Consider the following 17,010-nt stretch of genomic DNA (forward strand, 5'->3'; position numbering starts at 1 on the left):
TTACTGTATATCCTAATGATTATGTTTTAGTGGTGCTAATGTAATATAGTTTAGATGTGTATATTTTAAATATTTCTATTAAAAGTTGATTCAAGTTAGTTAAAATTGCCAAAATCAATGTTACTTTGATCTTTAATCAACTCCACCATTATCCTATTTGTGCGAACTAAGTGCTAAGAAGAACTTCCTCTCAGATTAGTATATATGGCCCTTGAACAGAAAGTATGCCTCATAATAAGGGCTCGATTCTCAGTTGAGTGTTCAGGAATGTATACTTCCTGAAAATATCCAAGGAGAAGGACCCTAGGACCATAATTTTGTGCCCTATAGCCACACTTCCAGGAACCAAGGTTTTGTAGACTGAGGAAGAATATCATGGTCTTGTTATCAGCCATCTACAGAGCTGCATAACTAAATCTCCCTCTGGTCATAAAGAGCTTAACAGCAGAAAAATGCCACATCACTGGAGAAAAATACAGCTGTATCTGTAGTTCCTATGAAATCTCTTCCCCCAGGAAAAGATTTATTACCTGTTGTGGCATAAGAACCACTCACAATTCTTTCCTTTTATGACATTATAAGAGTTAATGAATGGATATTTACTAAAACACTTAAAATTCTAAATGGCAGAAGCCACATTATTTGAGAAAAGAATGCTTAAAAGAGATTTCCAGGACTGATCAATATGGGTAAGTATCAGATTTCATGAATTAATTTTAAAAAGAAATTGAATTTGGATAGATGCTTATTTTTAATTAGAGAACACAACACAAAACAAAACCAAAGAAAGGAGCATTGGTTAATCATATCTTCATTTTTCCCTCTAATCCACCTGAAAAAAATAGCAGAAACTTGTGATGACTCTAAACCTTGGTATTTAATACCCTTCATTCACATTTAGGAATCAAAGAGCAATTGATACTTTAGTAGAAATTTTAAGTTGCTTATGAATACTTTTCTTAACAGGATAAATAGAATATTTAATGAGTTATATATTCACTTTATGGCATTTACACTGATTTAGATAATGTATAACTTAGAGTAATTTAGCTGGTATTGATAAAATAAGCCTGATTAAATTTATTGCATGTATATTTTAGAATGTATGGTCCTAATCATTTGTTATTAGATGATTCAGTTGAAACCAGAAAGCTCCCACTGTAACTCAGTACACACTGTGTGGGTGTATTGAGTAGAAGGGTTAATATTATGTAAACAAGAAGAAACTAAAATATTGTTTTATGTTGAGGCAGTGGAACAGAGTCAAACCGCTAAGTGAGGCTTATCTTCCTCTCACCCTGAGGATGCTTATCTGTGTCATTATCATAATGTTTTCTGAGCCCAATGAGATCTTTCGTGGTATGTATTCAGAAATTCAGAATTTAGGGGAAGACTCTTCACCCAAAGAGGAAGCAAATGTCTTCAAAAACAGACAGAGATTTGCTCAAGTTTATTATAGCCATTAGGACATACTTTCTTTCATCATTAGATTGTTGTTGATTACAATTAGGAAACTTATAGCTTTGAAATTATCTTTTTTATGACCTTGTGGCAGTTTAAAGGTGATACCTCATTGATTAAATAGGTTTTAGTTCATGCTTCCTTTTACTTAATGATCTGAAAACATATTATCCTGATTTACACATAAAAATCATGCTGAAAAGCATGTGGCATTCACTAGAATATGTGTGTTTAAGTAGAATTAAATTAGTACTGAGAGTTATTAAAGAAATCTTCCATGCCCCTGTCCAGTGAACTGTGTTTCATACTGAAATGAATAATAAATGAACCGATATACACGAGCTAACCAACTTATGCGCAGAGAAGGTTTCTATGTGCTATTTATTTTTCCATTATATTTGGATTTTATCATTATTGCCATTTCTCTGATTTCAAAAACTAGATCTCTTTTATGGTAATGTGGAATTCTTAGTATCTTTCAATGCTAGATTATGTAAGATTGTAATGATAACATCTTTAGCTATATTTTCTTTTCAGTATAGACTAAAAACATAATCATAGAAGGTTGGGGCAAATCAAAAATGCTATTTTTTTCTTTATCAAATGTTTGCTATACAATGTGGCCTGGAAAACTCCTTTTGCTTCTTTTCTCTGTCCCAGTCTGACTCATTTTTGAAGTTTTCACTGAGAAATCAGTCCATCAGCAAGTTGTCCCTTGCCGCAGTCTGGCTGGGCACACAATCACGAGCCACCACACAGCTTGTAGATTCAAACAGCAACTCTTTATTCCCGAACTCACACCAGCCGTCTACAAACACGTTCTGGGGAAATCCACGTTCTCTGCCCAAATTCACCTCCACTGGGCTTCTATCTCCAAAATATACTGTCTGAATCCCATGAGAACTCAAGGGGAACTCAGGCAGCAGGATACGCCCTATTCCCAGCAGGAATAATCTTAAACCTGGAACGCCCTAATCCGCCCTGGTCCTTGAACAAGGTCACCTACATTCAATGTCACTGCAACATGGGGTACACTGGCAAGGAAATTGTCATATCTACTTGGCTAATGGCTCCCAGCATCCCCTCACCAACAAAGATGGACATAGGGCCCTTCTGTGTCCCAGAGCACAAGCACGTCACATTAAAATCGCCTGTTTAATTTGACCATCACAATCACTGGTTATGAGACCCTATGCAGCAGGGACTGTTTCTTATTCACATTTTTATCTTTAGTGCCTAGACCCAACATGACACATGGTAGGCACATAATGAATAATTGGTGAATGCATGAATAAATAAATCAGTCAAGATAGCTTAATTACTAGTTTTAAATCATAAGCTTATCATTGCTCCAGTGCTGCCCAGGTTTCATTTGTACCTCAGCCACCTTATAGTGGTTCTCAGCTGCAAAAAGTATGACCTTTTCTGTGTGCTGCTGTCCACTGTAGGAAAGCTATGGCCATGTAAACATAATTGCAGTACTGACTGTCAAAAGGGAGGAAATACTGGAGGTAGAGAATATTCCCAGGTTTCATCATCTCATCACTCTGCTTTCTCCCCTAGAGTGGTTACTCCAGTGAGCTGGGGGTGAATGGTCCTTGGTTTATATAGGAATTTAGAAAGGAGAGGTAAAGGAACATGATATGAAGAATTTTGGTATGGTTCATATCTCTTAGTTAGGTGGTTACAAACAATGGATTTGCTAGTAGCTATGTTTGTTTTTCTGATAAGAAAAAAAATGTGATTAAAAATATGATAAAAGCCAAGTTATATGAACACCGAAATGAATGTAAGAAAAGGACACCATCAATAGCTCAGCATGTAGGTAAGCAGGGGCATATCCCAAATAGCTCACACGTTTTACTTATAAATTCATCTTAAATTTTATTTGGAAAACTGGAGGTGTTCTCTTATTTTCATTTATGTAGCACATCCTTCCCTACCTCTGTGCACTCAGGTTTTTGTACTTCCATAATTACAATATTTTAGGTTGTTTGTAATAACATAATGCTCATATTTAGCACTCAGATACTCTTAGAAATGAAGAATATATTTAATCTGAGCTCTTGAATAGCATTATGGTACAGGTTCAAGAGTTCTAGGAAAAGAATTAAAAAAATAAAAACGGAATCCAAATGTTAATCCATAAATATGAAACTTTCCTCTGGCCTTTACCCCTTCAAGGTCTGGAGTTACTAATGGGGTTAGGATTTCAACGCTTAATGGGGCTCAGTGCATTAGTGTTTTGTATGCATGGAATTCAGCATTCAGTTTAATAAGTGGTTGACATTGGTGATGTCCCTTAATTTGCTTAAATCTAATTGGCTCTTTTATCAGTCAAACCTGTATGGATTGGCAATTGATCAGAAAGGGTCAGCCATGACTCTGCATGTAGTTAAATGATGGAGCCACCAGTTAAAGTCACAGTTGCATGATAATAAGCACAGGAAGAACAAATGAGCTTAGAAGAAGAAGGCAAAGAAGCTTAGAAGTTTTGCAGGATCTTCAAGTTCAGAACAAAGGCATTATAGAGTATATAAATTTTAAATACACTGCATTTTGCCTCCAGACTTAAACCTTTTTTTTTCCAGATGAACTGAAATCTTGTCTGAAATTGTCTTTGTTACATCAAAGAACTACTCAGAAAGCGAAAAGAGACAGAAGAAGCATAAAAGGGCATAGTTTAAAATGATTAGTGACAAATTCCATACTGACGAGCTAGAAACAGATTTTTTATGAAAGTTTTATATTTTTTTTCCAAAAGGAATATTTTTCTTCTGTTTATCTTTTTCTGAACTGCTTCAGTGTCATAGTGGAAGGAATTCAGAGCCCGTTTAGTTTGTGAACTTAATCGGGTTTTTCCCTGGCAGTAAATAATTTGTTATTTATACCTTTAAATGGATGGGGATTATTATAATTTTTGGAAGTTCATAAAAGTACTATGCCTAAGGAATCTGTTCATTTTTTCAAAATGTGTTTTTAGAAAATCCGAAAGTGAGAAAGCAGAATAGTTGAGAGTGATTGTTTTAAAGGGTCTTTTTTTAATCTCCCTGCTTCCCTGATAACACTCTCCACCTAAAACCATCAATTAAATGAAAGGAGTGATATTATTAGGAATGAAAATGTAAGCACATGTTAAAAGTATAGACTTTCGAGTCCTAGAGACATAGATTTAAATCTATCTCTTTCACTCACTGACTGAGAGACTGTGAGCAGACCTATAAATAGAACAGCCTCAGTTTGTTCATCTAGAAAACAGGCAAGATGATAATTTCCACATGAAAGAATTGCTCCCAGGATTTAACACCACAACATATTCAAGATGCTTGGCATAGTGCCTGTCTTGGTAAACATTTGGTGCTTGCTGTGTGTCCTATTGTGTCAGTCCATTTTCAGTTGCTACAACAAAATATACAAAGCTGGGTACTTTATAAAGAAAGATGCTTATTTAGCTCTCAGTTTTGGAGGTCTAGATGTTTATCTAGACCTCCAAAACTGTTTATCAACATTTTCCTTGGAAACGATCTAAGAAAATCTTTCCTAACATGAAAATTAATATTGTATTTTATTTCAGGATAAATATTAAAAAATATGTATCACTAGTTTTTTTAAATGATTAAAACTCAATATTATGTAGAAAAATTCTGAGCTCCTATGTTATGTGTGTGATTTTCAAAATTATTTTTAGTTATTTCTTTAATCTAGAGTCTAAATCTTCACATTTTTGTGTATAACTATGACCTCTGAGGACAGAAATCATATCAATCTGTGTTTGATTTTTTTTATAACCCCAGTGCCTAGCACAAAATATTTGCTTAATCAATGACCAAAACTTTGTAGTTATAACTTGGATAATAACCTTGAAATTTATCTTTTGTTATTCCTCTTTTATTTAGATAACCAATTTTTATAATTCAGTCCAACATTTAGGGTTGAATTCATTCTAAATTTAATTTATTTTAGTCCTGTGAAGATTGCCACAGCACCATAGAAATAAATAACATAAGGCCCTTTTGAGGCATCTTGTGTGTGTGTGATTGTGTGTGCCCATTTCTTTGCATGTGTGTGTGTGTGTGTGTGTGTTTACTTCTTTGTTTTAACCACCATTTTCAGCCAGGCCGGGTGGTGCATGCCTGTAAGCCTTAGCTTGGGAGGCCAAGGCAGGCAGATCACAAGTTCAAAGCCAGCCTCAGCAGACCCTGTCTCAAAATAAAAAAAATAAAAAGCTCTAAGGGTGAGCTGGGGTTGTGTCTCAGTTGTAGAGTGCTTGCCTAGCATGTGTAAGACACTGGGTTCAATCCTCAGCACCACATAAAAATAAATAAATAAAATAAATGTCTATTAACAACTAAAAATAAAAAATAAAAGTTCTGTGGGTGTAGCTCTAGAGTGGTTAAGTGCCCCTGGATTCTATCCCTAGTAGCATTTCAGTTAACTTATATTTAGTGACTGGCAATTGGACTGAAAATGGGAGTTATAATAGAGCATTTTAAAAAATCCAAATATATGTTGAATACAACTTTAGTTTATAACACATAATTAAATATTTACCTTCCAATTATTGTTATATAGGGTCAAATTATTTTCTTAGGTTTTTGGTTTGCTATTTATAAGTCCATCATTTTTATTACAAAAAGTACCCATAGTGTATAGTTTATAATTCCTGCTTTTAAATTTCCTTTAATTTAAAAAAAATGAGTAAGGAATAACCTAATTATAGACTCTTTCTAGACTTTTATATTTTCTCCTGTCTTTCAGTTATTTTTCTTACACTAATTTGACAGTATTGTTTTATTTCCATAATTTTCAAGTTTTATGAAACCATTTTCATAGAAGCCAGTTTCTCTTATTTTACTAGTATTCATCAGCTTAAGTGATATTACAATGAGAAGCACAGCTGATATAATACTTTTGAAAAATATACCTGCATTTTGGGTAAGTATATAATTCTACAGGTGGCTGCAGAATTTTGTCCTTGAAAAAAATAGTCATAAGCTGCTGTTTCTGTGCATTACAGAATAAATGGAAATTCTTTATTAGTCTGGCAAATTGGTTAAGAATAGTTAATAATGAGAGTGCCTACTATTTAAGAGAAGAAAGTGTATGGAAGGTGGCAGGATTGTCCACCCTGGAAGCAGCCTGTCTACTAGGAGGGCAGGACAGAGCCATCAAATTCTTCTCTTAGGTTAAGTGTTGAAACAGCTCTGCCTTAGGAGGAAAAAATAAATACTGATTATATCCCTTCAATTGATTAAGAACCCAGCCTGAGGGGCTGGGGTTGTGGCTCAGCAGTAGAGTGCTCCCCTCGAGCATTCGAGGCCCTTGGTTTGATCCTCAGCACCACATAAAAATAAATAAGTAAAAAAGGAATGGTGTCCAACTACAACTAAATAATAATAATAATAATAATAATATTTAATATTTAAAAACTCAGTCTAAGATTTGGGGCATGATTTGCTCAAGTGAATTTGTCTTCCTCCTTCAATTCTTTAAGGAAAGAACTGAACATTTCAGTTTTCTAATTTTAACCAAAATCCCTTTCTAAGACTAAGAGGAGGGGACTGTGGTTATCCTTATTGACCAACCATAGGGAGAATGCTATTTTTTTTATACCATCCTTAAAAGCACTTAGAATATCAGTAAACAGGGAGAGACCAAAAAAGAAAAAAAAAATTGTAAACGAAAGCCTCATTTTATCTTACATTTTCCTCATCCACTGTAATGCACAGAACAGTAAAATATTTCTATGCCTTTTAAACTCTCTCTTAGTAAAATGTTAACATGCTACTTTTCAAAATGCAATTAATAGTTCTCAAAATTGATAAAGCTTTCTTGCCCTGTGCAAATACAGAGCCCATCCACATGTGCTTTCTATTCTTCATCTGCTCTGTGTTCACTGATTTATTGGCAAGATATAAGTAGAAACTTTAACATGCAGGTGGCCATGGTAGATCTTAAAAATTGAAAAGGTGCAAAGGAATGGAATGAAAAAAAAATAAACTGTAGGTTAAAAATGTAAATAAACAGAAGGCTAAGATGGTGCATTACTTTGTTCAGAGGGTACCAGGAAAGATGAGATTAACTGCCTTTTATAATGTAAAAGCCACAATGAAGATATAGGATGGTGAGGAATAGCATTCTTTAACACAACAACATTCCAACACATAAACAGATGGTTTGTCTTTACTTTCAGTATATTAAAAGCTACACAATTTATATTATACCCAGTTCATATGAATCTTTAGAATAGTTGTGCATAATGTTTTACTTCTGTGTATATCATCCAAATGTGCTGCTATTTTTCCCCTGGAAAAATCAACCCGTTGAAGGTAATAAAGTAGGTGGATTCAACAAATAAACAGTATTTAAATTCTTAATAAAATAGTATATTTTTGAAAACACATACTAGGCCATTTAGTTTAACCCATGCTTTCTCTCAACTATAAGAACTAAACTACAGTACTTATGACTGTCTTAAACATGCTTACTTTTATAAAAAACAATTTACCTTTACCTTTTGCAAGGGTAGTTTATTCTGCTGTATGTGTGTGTGTGTGTGTGTGTGTGCATGTTTACAAAATGATGTATCAAGAGCAAAAAAGGGAGGGATACATTTTTACCTTATAATTGGTGAAATTTTCTTCACTTTTCATATTCACCATCTTGACAATGAACCTCCTGCTTATGAAAACACTTTAGAAAGGAACTAACTTCTGAGCCATGGAGAAGAGGGAAGGGAACTTTGAAGTGTGCTTACCATGGATTCAACAAGCCCCTAGCAAAGGGCTGCCAGCTTCTCACATTTGCATACTCTCTTGTGGCTCATATAGCAATACACACGCCCACATGCACAATTAAGAGCTATCTTTAGAGCATCCTGGGGCAAGGCAGATAGACTAAAAAAAAGAAAAAAACTTTAATTAAAATCACATTTTTTTTTCCCTCCTTTGCCAGGGGAGTGGAGTGGGAAGTATTGTTCCTTTAAGTTCCATTGATATTTAAAAATCATGTTTTTAAAAAGAATAAGTACAATTCCCCTTTTTGCTTTTTTTATCTTGGAAGAAAGGTTTATCTAAAATCTTTTAGGTTAAAAAAAAATCATGTCTGTCTGACTGGCTCTGCAGTTTGAAAGCAACTTCAAGTTTTATTTGAATTCTTATAGTGCCCTGAAGAAATTTTTGCTTTATTTCTTTAAAATAATCTCTTATTCTTTTATTGTTTTCTTTTTTTATCATAGACAGACTTTTATGCAAGTCAACTCTGTGCCTGACTTGCATAAAATTCTATGAACATTTACCTGCTTGTATATAGACTCTTGCAAAAGTGAGACAAACCTTAATATATCTTAGACACCTAAATGCCACACTTCTAATCTCTTTTTATTAGCAATATCATGGAAATTTCTGCCATATCTCTGTAAAGGGGTGTAGACCACCCAGGGTCTAATGTTTCTAGAGTCCTGTAAAATTTAATGAAGAATAAGCTTAATTTGATTGGGACAACAGGTTGCATTCATTATAACCACTATGATATTCTGACTAGTAATTAATTGGGGAAAATGAAACTGGAATGTAATGTTATCTAATATATGTTTTATTTTTTATTTTTTTCTAGTTGTAGATGGACACTATACATTTTTTTAAATTTATTTTTACGTGATGCTTGGGATTGAACCCAGTGCCTCACCAGTATGAGGTACGTGCTCTACCACTGAACCACAACCCTAGTCCTAATATATGCTTTATGAAATTAGTACTTTCCCTCACACTTTATAGATCACTTTGGAACTTACACTGTCTTCCATTTTTATTTAAATGTTATATATATATATATATATATATATATATATATATATATATATGTGTGTGTGTGTCATGTCTCACCTAGTAGAATAAAGAAAAATTCATGTCAAAGGATGAATGAATGAATGAATGAATGCTGATATATAGAGCTGTCATAGCTGATATTTCTGTCTCTGTTCTTCTCATGGTTTACTTTGGTTCTAGGCACATAGTCAGAAGTTAATAATGCTTACTTTGGTAGCCCACCTAGCCTGTAGTTTCACTTTCTGCAATTTCAGTTATCCAGGGTCAACTGTAGTTTAAAAATATTAAATGGAAAATTCCAAAAATAAACAATTCATAAGTTTTATATTGCACATTGTTTGGAATAGTGTAATGAAATCTCCTATCATCTCATTCCATCACTGAACTCTGAATCATCCTTTTGTATAGCATATTCATGGTGTATATGCTACTCACCTGTTACTCATTAAGTAGCCATCTCAGTCATCAGATCATACCAGTCTGTTCAAGTACCCTCATTTTAATGAAAATGTCCCAATGTGCAAGAGTAGTGATGATGGCTATTCATATATGTCAAAGTGCTTCCTTTGAATGAAAAGATTTAAGGTGTCAACTTAAAATGGAAAGAAAAAGAAGTCATATACTAAGTTTGCTATAATCTGTTAATAACCAGAAATCTTCTGTTAAACTGAGAAGAATAAAAAAAGAAATTCACATTTGTTTTGTTATAAATTTGTTAATCTGTACTATACCTAATTTATAAACTAAAGTTTATTATAGGCATGTATATTTAGAGAAAAGTATTGTATTTAGAAAGTTTGGTGCTATCTGAAGTTTTATTTATCTGCTGATGGTCTTGGAACATATTCCCCTGGGATAATGAGGGGCTACTTGTCTCCAGGGGCTAATAAAAGCTTTGTATTATGTTTCTCACCCAAGCTCACCTTCAATTTTTCTTTTGCTTATGGAATTTCAATTTCCTTCCTGCCACCTGTCCATGCTTCAACACTCTCTAGAGCTCGAGTGTTGTGTGTGGATGTTACGGTCAGTGAAAACATTGTGTTCCCCTCGCCACAGTGATTTTTTTCTTGGTGGGGGAGTGGTATACAGGTGCTCCAAACAGAGCCAATGAAACGCAATAAAACAGTATAATCAGCAGACTTGGAAGTCCTGTCCTACATGTATTTGAGTCAAGATTCTATTGAATCTTCTGCCAGACCCTTGTCCTGCAAAGAGTTCAAGAATATAGCCACGCAGTCTGGGAATGGGGGAAAGCAGAGGAGACCTGAGAGAAGGTAAACTGGATTCTGCTGGTGTAATTTGATCCTTTGAATCCAGTGCTACCTAAAACCAAAACCAATGTTTTCTTTTGACTTTTCTTTTACAGGAACCAATTAATCCTTTTCATTATTTATGCCTCCATGGGTTAGACTTTCTGTCACTTGAAAACAAAAAATGTTTAAACCATAGATGCTTGAGAGAAAGGGGGAAAAGTAGAATCAGAGAAGCCTTGTGACTTCTTAAAAATCATACCAAATGCCAGGTGCAGTGGCACACACCTCTAATCCCAGAGGCTGAGGTAGAAAGATGGCAAGTTCAAGGCCAGCCTCAGCAATTTATTGAGCCCCTCTGCAACTTAGCAAGATCCTGTTTCAAAATAAAAGTTAAGAGTATGGTTCAGTGTTTCAACACCCCTGAGTTCCATCCTTGGTACAAAACAAACAAACAAAATCATACTAAACCATGGCAGCTCAAAATGCATGCTGGATTTTTGTTTGAGCTCTCAAATGAGGAGACCTCAAGAAACAAACCTGATGTGAACTGTAATAATAAGGTCTACATCTGTGAAATCACCAGCCCTATTCTGAAGGTGCTCTTCAGATTCATTTCACCTGACAATCTTCTAAGGAACTTCTCCTCTATTTTCAGGTCTCAGAGTCCTGAGTTTTGCCAATGACTCTTACACACATTAGCTATTTGGTTTGACCCAAGTAATTTAGTTGAGTACACTACAGGTTTCTCATCACTAAAATGACAGACTTAAACCACATCAGTGGTTCTCACAGCAGGATTCCAGACTAGGAACATCATCATTACCTGGGAACTTATTCCAAATGCAGATTCTTAAGCTCCACCCTCCATCTACTGAATCAGAAATTCTGAAGCTGAGGTCAACCAATCTATATAATAGATTTTAACAGATGCCCTCTCACTCCCCTCCCCACCAGGTAGTTTGGATGCATGCCCAAGTTGGAAAACCACAGAACTAGAGCATCCCTGAAATACCTTCAAATCAAAAATGTTGTGTGATTTTGTCCATGCTTCTATTTCACACCTATAACTGGGACACAGAATTACTGAGGGAAAAACGTGCAGAACAGGCCCCTGTGCTCAACTTGGTTTTGAATATAGAAAGGAAATTCCATTCTTAGGGCCATTGGCCTTTCCAATATAAGGAAGTAGACACATTGCTCACAGACTTCCTGAATGTGACAGCTATGGATACCATGGATAACCAGTTCCAGATGCTGAGCCCTACCTGTGGCACCAAAAAGCAACAGGCCTGATGTTTTATGCACTGAGGAACACTAATCGGTCCTACTGTGAAGATGCTGTCAAGAAAATTTCCTCTGCTCTTTGATTCCTTCACAGAACATCTGTTACAAGGAGCTCCATGTAACTAAAACCTGAATCTCTTCCCTCTGGGAGTTTTCTTTAATGAGTGTCTTGTGGCTACACCTCCTCCGTAGGGTTTTCAAATGTGTTTCAAGTCAGTTATAGCTTTATCCTGGATGCCAGGGTTGGCTGGCTGTTAGATCTCATAGTTAGGATTTTTTTTTTTTCTTCTAGGAGTTCATAAATGTAACTCCACAGAGTAGACTGATTTAGCTTCCAGTTACCTAGAGAACAATTATTATCATGTAATCTTTTATCTCATAAAAAGTTTTTTGATGCAATGATCACTCATAACAAGCCAGCATTTACTAGGTGCAAGCTCTGTTTTGCATACAGTATCTCATTTAATCTTCACAAATTCTACAAGGATAGTGCTGTCATTATCTTTATTTGCACATGAGGAATTTGGCTTGCAACTAGTACATTAAAGCCATGCAACTGGGAAAAGGCAGAGACTGTTTTGAAGCCTAGAGCCTGGCTATAGAAGACTAGTTTTGAGTCACCATCATCTGTTATTCAGTGGGCATGCCTTGCACTGACCTCTCATATCATCTTTAGCAGAGGAAACACAGATGTCTAGGCACTGATCAACAGGTGTCTGAAAAAGAAGCTTGACTCTACAGCTGTGTCAAATCCAATTTCAAGGGTATAGTTTGGTTGTACTGTTGGGTGTTGGAAGCCCATTGGGAAAGGACTGGGGTGTGTCCCTGGTTAGCTACATGATCCATGCTCCTCAGTTTATCCTCTAATGAGAGGTGAAAAAATAATTGGTTAAACATTTTTACAGCCTTTCAAAAAAACATTGATCAGAAGCAATATTATGTAGTATACACTCTTTGTAGAAGACAAAAAGACAATGTATTGGACCCATTATTACCCAATGTGGTTTTATGTACTTACTTGCACACCATCTAGTTTGAAAATCTTTCGTATTCACCCACAAACTTCTAATATATACTTGAATGAAAATAAGACAATATTTAAGATAGTCCTTATCTTGATCTATCTTGAAATGAAGAATCATAACTTTTCTGAAAATATTCTTTTCTGCACTTGCATCTCTTAAGTGCATTGTGAGTTGTAATATGCCTTTCTTCCTTTGGCTTGTGATACAAAATTTAGATTTTCTGATTTGACTTGCTGTTGTAGAAGCTTTTGTGCAGATATGGTACAGAAAATTTTATTAAAACTAGTGCGAATACATTTACTCAGAATATTAATATGTAATAATGGCATCATTATTGTTAATTACCAAGTTACCCTCTCTTTGGACCTGACTAAATTTGAGTTCTTTGTGTTAATGCTCTCTGTATCTCAAAGAAAATGAGGACATGTGATTCTTCTGATTGTACAAAATTTCTAGGCCTATAAAGAGAGATCTAGTTTATCTAATGGTGTTAAATTTGAAAAAGTCAAAAACTTCATTAAAAGAGAGGGAATAGTTTATATTTGTAAAAATGAAGGAAAGTATAAAGAAGTGAATAATGTTTATTATTATACTAAATCAACTTTCCATGAACAGATTAAAAACACTACAGGCCACTCATTTGCAGGTAGAATATTCTAGAATCCAGCCCCTGTGAACAGTGTGAATATGTGGAGAAATCATTTTCCAGAATGGTCATGGGAATGATTATCTGTGTTCTTTAGACAATTAGGAGAAATACCTTCTTTATCAAAATCTGAAATTGCAGCATGACCACAGACAAAGGCTTGAATCTTGTTCACATAGTTGACTCTATAAATCAAGTAAGAAAATTTCCTAATATGTGCATTGGTTAAACAAATTGACCACAGTGTCTGTCAAACTATGGAATTCAACTAATATAGAACCCATTGCCCCCAGAATTTTTATGTACTCCTTATTTAACCTTGGAAAGTTCTGTCCTCTCTAAGCCTTAGTTTGTTCATTTGACAAAGGGTTTCATAATCACAGAACCTTCCTGGATGGATTTAAGCAAAGGATAAAGAATGTGTGCACAGAGCAGATCAGCTGGTGCTTAAGTAGGTTCTCAATTATTTGTTTAAAAGCATAGAAAGCATGATACATATTAAATAAACGTTTTACATAAGCTATCACTATTAAGTTGAAAATTAAATGAACTCATAAACATCTAACTTTGTATTTTCCTTGATAATTCCAACAACTGCCTCTTAAAACTAAATGTAAGGAAGCAGCAGATTGGTTGTGGTATACTAAATTATAAGTGAGGACTAATTTGAGGATCAAAGATACTCTTTGGGAGATATCACTTGACTGGTAGGAAAAGCATTAGCTGTCTCCCTCTGTCTCATGTATTTGTTCTCTCTGTCTTAGAAATATCCCTCCCCACAGTTTCTGAATCTTGATGTTTAATTTAACACAAAGGTCTTTGAGAAGCACAACAGGGGGTTGTTCCTGGTAGTTCTGGCATTGAGGAAATTGAAATGTACATGTTTTTTCTCATTTATCAAAGAAGGGCAAGAATCTAAAGTGACATTTTATATCAAATGAATTATGAACTGTGTACTTTGTACCTAAGGGAACAACAACTAAATTAGGGTTTTAGATAAAAAGAGAGCAAGAGACACACACACACAAAAAAAATAGGTTTTTAATAAAACATACAGTAATTTCTGTTACTGTGTCTGACAGGGACATGGCAGAATACAGTCTTTCTGTAGAATGGATGCAGGCTACTTGAAAAATCTGTAAGATTTAGACATATTTGAGATATTTCCTCAGAAACAATTGAACCTAAATATCTTACACTCAGTGAAACATTCTTGATAATCTTAGCTTTTTGTCCATGCTTACTTACTTAGGAAAAAAAACAAATTGTAAATTTCTTATTTCCTTGCAAAATAAGAAATTAGAGGTTATTGAGAGGAAAAAAAAATAGCTTCCAGGATAAAATGATATATATGAAAGGGTCACATTTTATCCCTCTTCTGTTTATCAGTAAGATGATAAAAGACATATGTACACTCACACATAAGCAAATAATTCCACTGATTAAGGGCATGGATTATAAAACCAGCTAGATCTGTTTCAAATATTAATTTCTCCTCCTCTTTTTTACGTGACTGTAGCAAGTTCCTATAATCATACTTTGCCTCAGATTTTTTTTCATCTCTGAAATGGGAGTAAATGATATGAATTACCTTGTGAGATTGACACCGAGAAGAGCAAATGTGATGTCTTGTAATGCATACAGCATGATACACACACATAATAACTGCATATTACACAGCATATTTTAATTCTTCTCCCATGATGGAGAAGATTGGGCAGTAGGAAATTAACCCAATTTTTCCTGAAGTCTAGGAAGCATTACAATTAAACAGGACCACAGCCTGTCCATGCAATATACCTAATAATCTTATTTTCCAATTACCAATTAGAAATTCTTAGGGAGTTCTTTCTTCTTCCAGAAAAGTCTGTTTTGATTACCATGCTATTCTTCCAAAAATGGGTATTCTAATCTGTGCTATATACAAATTAAAGAAGGGCATTATAGGAACACATTTATTTCAGACTTCCAAATACCCCCAGGTGCTTAAATCTTTAAATGATAAAATTCCTTGTTATTAAATCTTATGTATGTTCTGATACCAGTGTTATACTGGGTAACAATTGTGTGGCTAAATTACTAGAAAAAGAACAAAACTACCAGTGATTTCCTAATTATAAATTTTCTTCACATGGACCTAATCATATAATTATTGATCATCATTGTGATCAAATGAGCATCACTTTTTGTTTCTCAAATTTTTATTCTAACTCTACTTATGAAGTGGAATCAGTTCTTAGAATTCTTTCATCATTTTAAATTCTTTTGATGACCACTGTTTTGCTCTCCCTAATAAAGAAGTTGAAGTTAATGATCTACTGAGATAAGGGAGATTGTCTTGGTCTATTCAGGTGTCTGGAACAAAACATTACTGACTAGATGGCTACAAAACAACAAATTCATTTCTTACTGTTCTGGAGTCTGGGTAGTCCAAGATGAAGGTACAAGCAGATTTGGTGTCTGCTTATAGCTTCTTCCTTGTAGATAGCCATCTCCTAATTTTAACCTTACATAGTAGAAGAAGCTGGAGAGCTCTCCACAATATTTTTCAGAAGGGCCTAAACCTATTCATGAGGGTGATCTGTCCCCATGACCTAGTCAGCTTCCAAAGATCCCACCTCCTAATATCATGTGGGCCACAACAATGTCAACATATGTATTTTGTGGGGGAGGGGACAGAGACATTCAAATCATAGCAGCTGACCTATATATGATAAATTTTAAGCCTAGAGCTATGCATTACTTGAATAATTAATTAATCAATTTGAATAGTAGGTACAAGCCCATAGTTAAGATGGTTTTAATAACCAATCCCTTCTGATTCTTCAAATGACCAAAAGTTTTATTCAAAGGTTTTTTAATTTCTAGTCTAACTCTAAAATACAATATTTTATTTTCTTTGCTTACCTAAGTCATTTATTTATTTGTTCTTGTTCCTGTTAGATACATTCAACAAGGGAAACTTTAATGTATTCCTTCTAAAGAGAGCTACTTTTGAGACTAGCTTGAATTTACTCATTATGAAAATTATTTATTAACCTTGCTAAGCATATCTTTTAAATTTCACAAAGGCTAAATTCTTCAGAGAATTATTTTAAATGAAATGAACAAACTTTATGAACTAAATATAGGATAGAATTAATTAAATATTATTTTTGTTGTACATATTTTAAATTATTTTGCCAAATTAAAGATATACTCTAAACAAAGGATATCTAATTAACCAGATACTCAAGGAAAAACAATTTAATCTGTGCTGTCTGTAAACTAACTGAATGAAAATGATAATATCAGAATAAATAGGAATCTAAGATACATCCTTAATACTACTAAGAGGAATTCAAATGTCAAAAGCAAAAAAAAGTGTCTAAATCTAGGAAATCTTGGTAAGGAAAAAAGAAAAAAATTTGGTTGGTGGTTTAACATACAAAAGAAAGAAAGAAAGAAAATTCTTCTGGGCATTATGACCTCAAGGCCTCTAATTAGTTTGACAAAGTGACAGTTCCACATTCTAG

General features: G+C 34.4%; 1 protein-coding gene across 1 annotated transcript in view; it reads left to right on the forward strand.

Annotated features, from left to right (window-relative positions):
* Ush2a (usherin) overlaps positions 1–17,010 on the forward strand; it is a 770,052-nt gene that overhangs the window by 477,371 nt on the left and 275,671 nt on the right. The window lies entirely within an intron of this gene.

The sequence above is a fragment of the Marmota flaviventris genome, chromosome 12 (assembly GCF_047511675.1).
Source record: "Marmota flaviventris isolate mMarFla1 chromosome 12, mMarFla1.hap1, whole genome shotgun sequence".
Lineage (NCBI taxonomy): Eukaryota > Metazoa > Chordata > Mammalia > Rodentia > Sciuridae > Marmota > Marmota flaviventris.